The sequence below is a fragment of the Cyprinus carpio genome, chromosome B7 (assembly GCF_018340385.1).
Source record: "Cyprinus carpio isolate SPL01 chromosome B7, ASM1834038v1, whole genome shotgun sequence".
Taxonomy (NCBI): Eukaryota; Metazoa; Chordata; class Actinopteri; order Cypriniformes; family Cyprinidae; genus Cyprinus; species Cyprinus carpio.
In genome coordinates this window covers 30791614-30801152 of record NC_056603.1, presented here as the reverse complement: position 1 = coordinate 30801152, position 9539 = coordinate 30791614, and the positions used below count along the sequence as shown (strand labels likewise).

The 9539-nt window shown below is 43.8% G+C and overlaps 1 pseudogene; it reads left to right on the top strand.

The window, feature by feature from the left end:
• The first annotated feature begins 4647 nt into the window (after window positions 1–4647).
• LOC122138002 overlaps window positions 4648–9539 on the top strand; it is a 123025-nt pseudogene continuing 118133 nt past the window's right edge.

Here is a 9539-nt window from a genome sequence, read left to right as displayed (position 1 = left end):
TATAGTGTTTGTGTCTTACAAGCAGATAAAAGGTCCTCTAGCTGTTTCATAAAGAGCAAGTCTACTACTAAAAATCTGAGAGCAACTCTATTTGTACTTCACATAGGTGGTCAACAACGTCTCTTAACTCAGCAGCAAGCACCCATCCAGGTTTCTAGTGGTTTCGTTTTGCTGGCCTACGGAGATTAAGACTAGTGCTGCTGTTCTACAAAGTCCAAACAATCGGCAGGTGTAAGTTACTGCCCACACACCTCATCTAAGTACACTGCAGTAAACAAAAGGGGAAAGACACAGAGGAGTGTGGGTGTGTTTGTTGCTGGGAGGATTGTTATGGTTGTTTGGCAAAGCACATGACAGATCCAAGATAAAAAAGAAGCTTTCATGTGGAACGACGCTCAACTAATTATTTTCCAATCTGCTGGTTGATGATCCTATTTGAAATGACCACAAGATATCATATCTGTTCCATTAAAGCTGTGATGTTGAAACAATTGCTTTTCCTTAGTTGCCACCTTTTATTTGAAGCTAAACTTTTAACGGTGCAGTGGAAGTGACTGACTAATTACAACAAAGTTGTTGCTGAGCAGGTATGAAAATGATCTCAACCCTGTTAGAGGTTTGTTACCTTTTGTATGCATTGTGAAAATATTAATCAACTGCAATGCACGGTCCAAAACACCTGATTCCACCTGTGTCACTCTAGATTAGCTGTAGCCTTTACAATCAGCACATAAAACCTCCTCGGAACAGTTTCCATCACATTTGTAAAAGCTGCTGTGACACCTTTCAGTGGCACCTCTGCAATGTAATGTGTGGAAGCGAGTTATTCTTGTCACAGGTTCTCCACCACCGCTCTCACTCTCTGAGATTTGGCACTTTATTATCAATCATACACAGATATGGTTCTGTTTTTCTATGCACACCCCCCTTCGCCTTCTTGTTATCTTATTCAAAACTAAAAACTGTTAACTCCTCCTAAACGAAAAACTACTCATGATTTGTATAATGTAGACTCATCATTGATGCTTTATTAAATCATTTATTTATTTATTTGATTTCCTCCTTTTCCTCTATTTATTCAAGCCAGGCTTAATGAAAGGAAGTGACTGTACTGTAAATTCACCAGTTGTCAAAATATTATACCTTTTTCTTTGTCTTTCAGAGCATACAAAAATAATTTTATGATTTTTTTTTTTTTTTTATTATTATTATTATTATTATTTTTTGCTGTGTCATATTTATATTTGTAGTAGAACCATCTATACACATAAAAATGTCTAAAGCTCTGCTCATGCATTTTAATTATACAAAAAAATTAAATACATACAGTGTATACACTCTTCATCATTTGTACTCTTGGGTGTACCTGGCCATGTTAAATGACCTGATATATAAACAGACATACTGTAGACAGGAAGCCCAGCACATTTCTCAGACTTGCTTACAGAAGTGCTGATTGAATTCTGTGGTGAATTTTTTTTATTTTTTTTCAGGATGTATTTCTGTAATATTTAATTATGTATCACTATCCAGTAAAATGTCTATCCTTGTTAGATTGTTTTGACTTGGAACCACTGTTTGCTGAAACAATTTTGCCCATACTTGGCAGATAGTATCATTTTTTAGACTGGTTTTCCTGACATAATCAATAATTTAGTGGAATTATTATTTTTTTCTTTCTTTTTTTTCTGACTAATGGACCTGCATATAATTTTTGGCATAAACCCAACTTATCTAACAAACAACTCAATTAACCAACTCTTGTATTGCTTAAACACATTATTGAAATGACCTTAAAATAATATTGATTTCCAAAGCTCTTTTAGAACATAATAATATTGTTTGTCCACTGTCTCTTATGCTAACAGTAGGCCTAATTCAATCAGAGTATCACTCCTATGTGCTGCAAATTAATTATACAATTTACATGTCTAGGTGGTGTTAAAGTCAGTATAGGCAATGAAGGTCATTTTAGTGAACCGGACCCCTATAAACAAAAGAATATGAAAAATCTATTTTAACCTGAAACATCCACCTGAGAGGAGCCTAGAAATTAATAACTCTATATTTAAAATTTGACCTCTTAACTTCCGTGCACTCCACACTAAAAAGGGTAACACCCTCTAGTGGCTTTTGAAAGCACTCATTTCAAATGTCATTAACGTCCTAATGAGTCACAGTACTTTTAAATGAGAAACGGACTGCAGGGAATAGGAGTGAAAACGGTGCCCGAATTTGACTCGCAAATTGAAAGATAGTAGATAGACTACAGCTTATGCAGATATATCAGGAAAACCCCACTTTATACATACAATACCTATACCTCAACATATATGCAGCAGGCTAATGACTAATTTGCTCAGTATAATTTTAAGAGGACAACAGAGGGCGCTGTGTAGCGACATTTGGCGCAGTGTTCGCATTATGGATAGCAGGGCTTCCTTCTGCAGGCGGCAGCTCTCCAGTCCAGTCACCTTAGGTTACAGTCGGCTACAGTCAGCTTAGCCCTCTCAGTCACACTTTGGATGGGCAAAACCCGCACACATATTCCCTGAAACCCGCCCCTCTAAAGTTGTGTGTGTGTGTGGTTTTGGGACCTGTTCGAATAAGTGTTTGTAGATTCAGTGCATTACTAGATGGGACCAAATGGGAACGCGGAGGGGTACTAACTAAACTAAGTATATAAATCGTAGCTGTGCGCTGTGCATTTGATGGTCTCGATGAGAGTTCTGGTCACGGAGAGTCATTGCACTCGCTCTCTCTCACCTCCTTCACAGCGGTGAGTCAACCGAGCGTCGCTGTCCGTGGTGCCTTTTATGCGCAACATGCCCATAACAGATGGAGGAGAATAGGTGTTAAGTAGTAGAAAAAGCTCACCGCGTATACTCGTGACGAAGAAAAATCTCACCACAAACGACCACACACATGTATAATCGAACAAGACCTGGAAGCCACAAGGGGCATCGAAACCGAGGTGATTTGGGATGCAAGGAGTGGAAAAATGAATAGAGTACTGTTGGGATGCGCGGAGCAATAAGGAGGGGGGTGCAAACAAAAATATTATTTTTTTTTACAGTACTATAGAATAATGTTATATTATGGAATTATGGATTTAAAGGTGAATGTACTGGTAACATAGGGTGATGCACCTATTTTGCTGACACGTTTGGTGTTTATTAAAATAACAGTCCATGAAACTGCGCTAAGACATGAAATCACAGTTAGAATATGACAGTGTAAAACGCATTCTTAAAATTGCACATTTTACATACAAACATATATGTTTTCCCAAAGAGTTAGACTAAATACAAAATGTGCTAAATAGACGCATATGCGTATAGAAGTCTTGTTTGAAAAGGATGTAACCATAGCAACAATTCCGTTACGCTCAGTATCGCGCAGTGCATCGACAAAACATACTGCCATTATTTATCACTTTACTATAGATTTGTACAACGTAAACATATGTGAAACATCTTAATGATAGTTGACGGTTGGCTAACCAGTTCTGATTTGCGCGACGCCAGCCTCAGCAGAAATGTAATTCCCATTTAAAAAGTCAAACCCCTTTTGGAAAGCATTGGCATTTCGCACACTGAACCCTCCAATAGCCTCCGAATGCTCATTTCGGGAGAGCACAATATTTATAGGACTATTTTTTGCAATAAAAAATGCCCCTGCGAACCAAAAAGAAGAGACCCTCCTCAAACAGTAAAAACTAAGCGATCAAGTTGAGCTTTGTTTGTCGCACAGGGAGCGCAGCGCGAAGGGGGTGGAGAGAGAGAGAGAGAGGGAGAGTGAGGGGAGCGAGCGAGAGAGAGAGACTCGCGCGCGGAGTGCGGCAGATACACACGCGCTTCTGCTGCAGGTGAGAGGCGCGCGCTGGACAGAGGGACCGTCCTCGCGCGCTGGAATTTTAATATATCACATTCCTAGCATCTCTGCCAGGATTATAACTCCTGTTGTTGCTCAGTTTTGCATATTGCCTTAACGCTGAACGGCACAGTGGCACTGCGGAGAATTTTTTTTTTTTTTCCGTTCTCTGGTGCAAGTGAGAACTATAGACTCTGAGTGGACTGGAGAAATCTTGTGCGCGCGGACACGGCACACGGAGAGGGCAGATCATTTGCGGTTTATATCCGTAGCATAAGAAGTTCTGATATTTCAGTTTTTCCATTCCGTATAATGGGATATCATCCAGAGCGGAGAGTTCGCATCTGTGAAGACTGGATTTAAAACATTATTAACTGATTGCGCAATGGATTGAATTTCTGGCTTCGTTGCCTTTAATGAAAAGACCCGGCGATGGTCAAGCCATGGCAAACACGGAGTAGTCTCAGCAAGTAATTTCTGGCATGTTTATTTCAAGCTTAATGTTGAATGAATTTGTAAAGACTTTCTGTCAGTGCTTGTGTATATTTTTGAGGGACAAATCAATGAAAACGGGGAAATAACAAGATCCTAGTCTGAGAGAGGGAAAAGACAACAGATATGCGCTATTTCTGTCTGGTAACCACAGAGGGGTATCCGATTGTGAAAACACATGCTGTGAGAAACAGGCGCTTTAACCACGAGCGAGAAGAAGGTGAAAAAAAAGCTGTTAAACAAAATTAACGTACAGTTTTGTCGGAAAACCCGCGACTAGCAATGAGGACTACGGGCATTGTGGACTATTTAAAGCTACTGCTTTTCTATTCTGCAGCTGCTGAGTCAGCCCGCAGCCAGCAAGTGCTCCGGTACCGCCTGGCTGAGGAGGGTCCTGCCGATGTCCGTGTGGGCAATGTAGCCCTCTGGACCTTGGCATCACGGCTGGCATGGATGTGACTTTTACCTTAGAATCCGGCTCCGAGTACTTCAAAATCGATAACATGACCGGAGACCTGAGCACGAACGAGCGGCGGATAGACCGCGAAAAGCTGCCGCAGTGTCAAATGATTTTTGATGAGAACGAATGTTTTATAGATTTCGAAGTGTCCGTGATAGGACCCGCGCAGAGCTGGGTCGATCTCTTCGAGGGCAAAGTGATTATTTTAGACATAAACGACAACACCCCGTCTTTCCCTCACCTGTTCTTACAGCTCTCCGTTGAGGAGAACAGACCATTGGGCACACTTTTATCTCTTGCCCACGGCCACTGACAGAGATTTCGGGCGGAATGGAATTGAGCGATATGAGTTAATGCCAGGACAACGGCGAGAGCTCTGTCAGAACGGATCGGCACTTCCGGCTCCGGCACTGTTTGACACTCACATGGGCAAGCGGAGGTTCGACGAGGGGGCGAGCCGCAGCAGCGTCTTTGAACTTCAAGTTGCTGACACCACAGACGGCGAGAAGCAGTCCGCAGCTAATTATCAAAGGAGCACTGGGACAGAGAGCAGCGCGACTCCTATTGAGCTGACTCTGCGTGTTAGAGATGGGGGGCGACCCCCCACGCTCCTCTCAAGCCATCCTTAGGGTATGATCACTGATGTAAATGATACACCCCAACGCTTTGAAAAGAGCGTCTATGAGGCAGAATACCTGCCAGAAAACAGCTCCCCAGGTGCCCCCCATACTCCAGCTGAAAGCGGGGCGGACGCACCGATGTTGGCGTGAATGGACAGATTGAATATGTTGTTTCGGAGCAGCCACAGAGTCAGTGCGACGACTGCTGCGTCTTGACGAGAGCACTGGCTGGCTCAGTGTTTTGCACAGAAGTTGACCGTGAAGATGTGAGCCAGCTTCGCTTCACAGTCATGGCACCAGTGATCGTGGCCAGCCCCCTAAGACGGACAAAGGCGACAGTGATCATCAACATCAAAGATGAAAAGGATAACGTCCCCCAATATCGACATCCGGAAATCGGACGCATTTTTTATCAAAGACGGTGTGGCTAATGTGGGCCAGAGGATGTGATGTTGATACACCATCGCTCTGGTCCAAGTGTCAGACAGAGAAAGGGCCGAACGGTATAGTGACATGCACCGTAGTGGGGAGATGTTCCAGTTTCAGCTCAAACCTGCTAGTGAGGTTGAGGGCGCAAATGAATAAAACAGAAGTACTTTCGCCATCACGTCAGCACCACTGGAATTAGGAAGCAGTGCAAGGAGTATGATGGGTCATTGTTGCTGTTGACTCTTGGGAGCCCTGAGCCTCTCTAGCAACAATTCACTGATAGTCAAAGTGGGGGACATGACTGACAATCCACCAGTTTTTTTACCAAAAGCACAGTGGAAGTTTCATTTCCTGAAAACAATTCTCCCGGCGAGCGTGTTTGTCACAGTAGTGGCCTTAGATGCAGACAGCGGGCAAAAAGGCAGAAATCTCCGTACTCCCTGGACTCCTCTGTGAATGGAATATTTTCCGATCGCTTCCACACATCCGGTGACATCCGTGTCAACACCCTACTTGACAGGGAGCAGACGGAACGGGAAACGCTTCTGAGTTCAAAGTTATCGCCAAAGACAAAGGCATGCCTGGTCTGCAGGCTCAGCCACTGTGGTAGTCCTGGTGGCGGATAAAAATGACAACGCGCCAAGTTCATGCAGGAGTGTTGTTCCACGTTCGATATATCAGGACAAACCTGCAACCCAACAGCCCTGTTGGCATGATAACAGTCATGGATGCCGACAAAATGGACAAAATGCAGACATGAGTCTATACATTGAGCAACAGGAAGACATTTTCTCCAGTGACAACAACACAGGTACCATCTCTTCCTCAAACATGGCCTTTGACCGTGAGCAAAAAACACATATTCATCCCGTGTCAAAGCTGTTGATGGAGGCGATCCGCCCCGGTCGCAGAGCTACGGCCTCACAACCGTGGTCCCTCTCTGTAATGGATGGGAAATGATAAATCCCCCCACTGTCACTTTTCCAATGAATAGCTACATACACGCTGCTTCCTCCTTCTAGCAACATAAGGACGGTGGTCAGGACTGTCTCGGCTGCTGATACCGACACAGGTGTTAATGCTAACCTCAGCTACAGAATAGTGGGTGGAAATCCATTTAAGTTGTTTGAAATTGATGCATGGACTGGAGTGATCTTGTTAGTTGGCAAACTAGAGGCAAAAACATTTTGGCCTTCATCGACTAGTTGTGCAAGTGAACGACAGCGGGGTTCCGTCACAAAGCACCACCACGTTAGTCCACATCTACGTCAACGAAACGCTTTCCCTCCACTATTGTAGAGGCGCAAGTTGCCAAAAGTCTTGGTACGCCGCCAATGCGGACATTGCAGGAGACCCCAACTATGACTTGGGAAAAGCAACGACTGAGCATCTGCACATAGGAGTAGTGTCAGGCATCATGACAGTGATTCTTATCATCCTGGTGGTCGTTATGGCCCGCTACTGCCGTCCCAAGAACAAGAACGGCTATGAGGCTGGAAAGAAAGACCATGAAGACTTCTTTCACTCCTCAGCAACATGATAAAGGCAAGAAACCCAAGAAAGACAAGAATAAGAAAAAGTCTAAAAAACAGCCTTTATGTATAGCAGCATTGTCACTGTCGAGGCATCTAAGCCAAAACGGCCAGCGCTACGATGGCGTTAATGAGCAAAACTGTCGGACAGTCCGGGAATGGGAATTGGGCCGCTATCGCTCCGTTCAACGGTGGCCCCGGTAAGCCCAGATCTTGCCCGCCATACAAATCCAGCTCACCCCTGCCCACCGTTCAGCTGCACCTCAGTCTCCAACGGCAGGAAAAAAGCACCAGGCGTTCAAGACCTGCCGCCCCAGGCTGTTCCAAGACCTGCCCCCAGCCAACACGTTTGTTGGCACTGGAGATAACATATCCATCGGATCAGACCACGTTCTGAGTACAGTAGCCAAACCATCAAACAAGTACAACAAACAGGTAAGAACAAATCTTTTGAATCTATGATATCAATCACATTTTTTATACTTGAATCTTCAAGCTTTATCTGAGTGTCCTATAAACACCAACACTATATCAGCCTACACTGTAATACTATCATACTGGATATATGTATTTTTAGCCGATGCTTCTGTTTCCCTGTATCGACCTGCTTCGCCCTCAGAGTGCCATTTAGATGTAATGCTAAAAGCGGACATGAAGGCATTCTTCAGTCAGGGCTATCATATCCGCCGGGCCACCTGGGGTGCCGTGACCACGCTGTGGACACATTGGCACGGTCTTTTAGTTTAGTTTGTAGGCAGATGGCGGGTGTCAGCGTTGATGACCTTTGTCTGCGTGTGTGTGTCTGAAGATCGATGGGATCACATATGGCTCTGGTTCACAGCTATTCCGTCTCAGCAGTAGGTTTGCATCTGGAGCACGACCCAACCTCTTTTATCAAAACATGGCCTACTTCTTTCTTTTTCGGGGAGGAAGGCAGGATAGAGGAGGGTTGAGTGAGATGAAGCCAGAGAGGGAAAAAAGCTTGGAAAAGGTGGAATGTTAGTTGTGTGGTGTCATGTTTTAGAGTGTGCTTATCTGAACAGACTGGGAACATCTGGGCGGGAGGTCACATTTAACATATCCTGTGCACTTGTGTGTCTGGACCAATTCAGTGACCTAGCAAATCTGGCAAGAAATCTGGCCTCATCTCTCTCTCTCTCTCCCTCTCTCTCTCTCTTCTCTCTCTCTCTCTAATCTCTCATTCTCTTATCTTTATTTTTCCTCCATACCATACCTCTCTTGTACTCGCCTTGTTGATGTTTGTACCATTATTTAAAGCATAAAATGCCCTTTGTTTACAGCATCCTTGAAATGGCTTTGTAAATTTGTAGCACACGTGTGAAATAATCAACTACATATCATTATTGTTCCCCATGTCCTGTGGAGCGCTCCGCTGCTAGGTGAGGTTAATTCAGAAAAGTGATTCAGTCAGCCCTATCATCTGTCCAGATTTGCCAGGAAAAGAACACTTGCCCTGTCGTTCATGTGTTTTCCTAAGGTGGTTAATGCATTTTGATTCCTATATAACATGGCGTAAGTAGTGTTCCTCTTCTTGCTTCCAGAACAATGCCCTTTCTAAACACAAAGCCAACAAGTAGCTAGCCTTCTCTCTCTACCAACATCCTCACTCATTTTTATCGAATTTTCTTCCTTACAATTCTATCTATGGTTCATGCTTTTTTTTTTTTTATTTTTTCCTCCACACTGTGTATTTAGAAACTACCTACTCGCTCATCTCTCCATTTTTTATGCTGCTTGCCTTCTTTCCAATATCCCACTTGTTTCCCTTTCTTCTCATTTTCTATTTTCTTTTCTTTCCTCACGACAAATTCTGGGTCCTTGCACCGTTTCCCTTTTTTTTGACAACTACTGTCCTGTCTTTCTTTCATCTCTCCCATCCTCTTTTCTCCTACCCCTCAGTTGAACAGCCCTCTGACGTGCTGTGTTTAGGCGTCTGCACTTCTCTACGACAGGAGTAATGTTGCCCATGTTTTCTTTCGGACATCTCATGCATATTTAAACACAGACCTCCATTTGCTGCACTTTGCCCACAGCACATGTATTGTGTGTCCAAGTACTCTGCGTAGATAATTATTTATTTGTTTTTATTTGAAGTGCGTGCTTTGTAAGAGC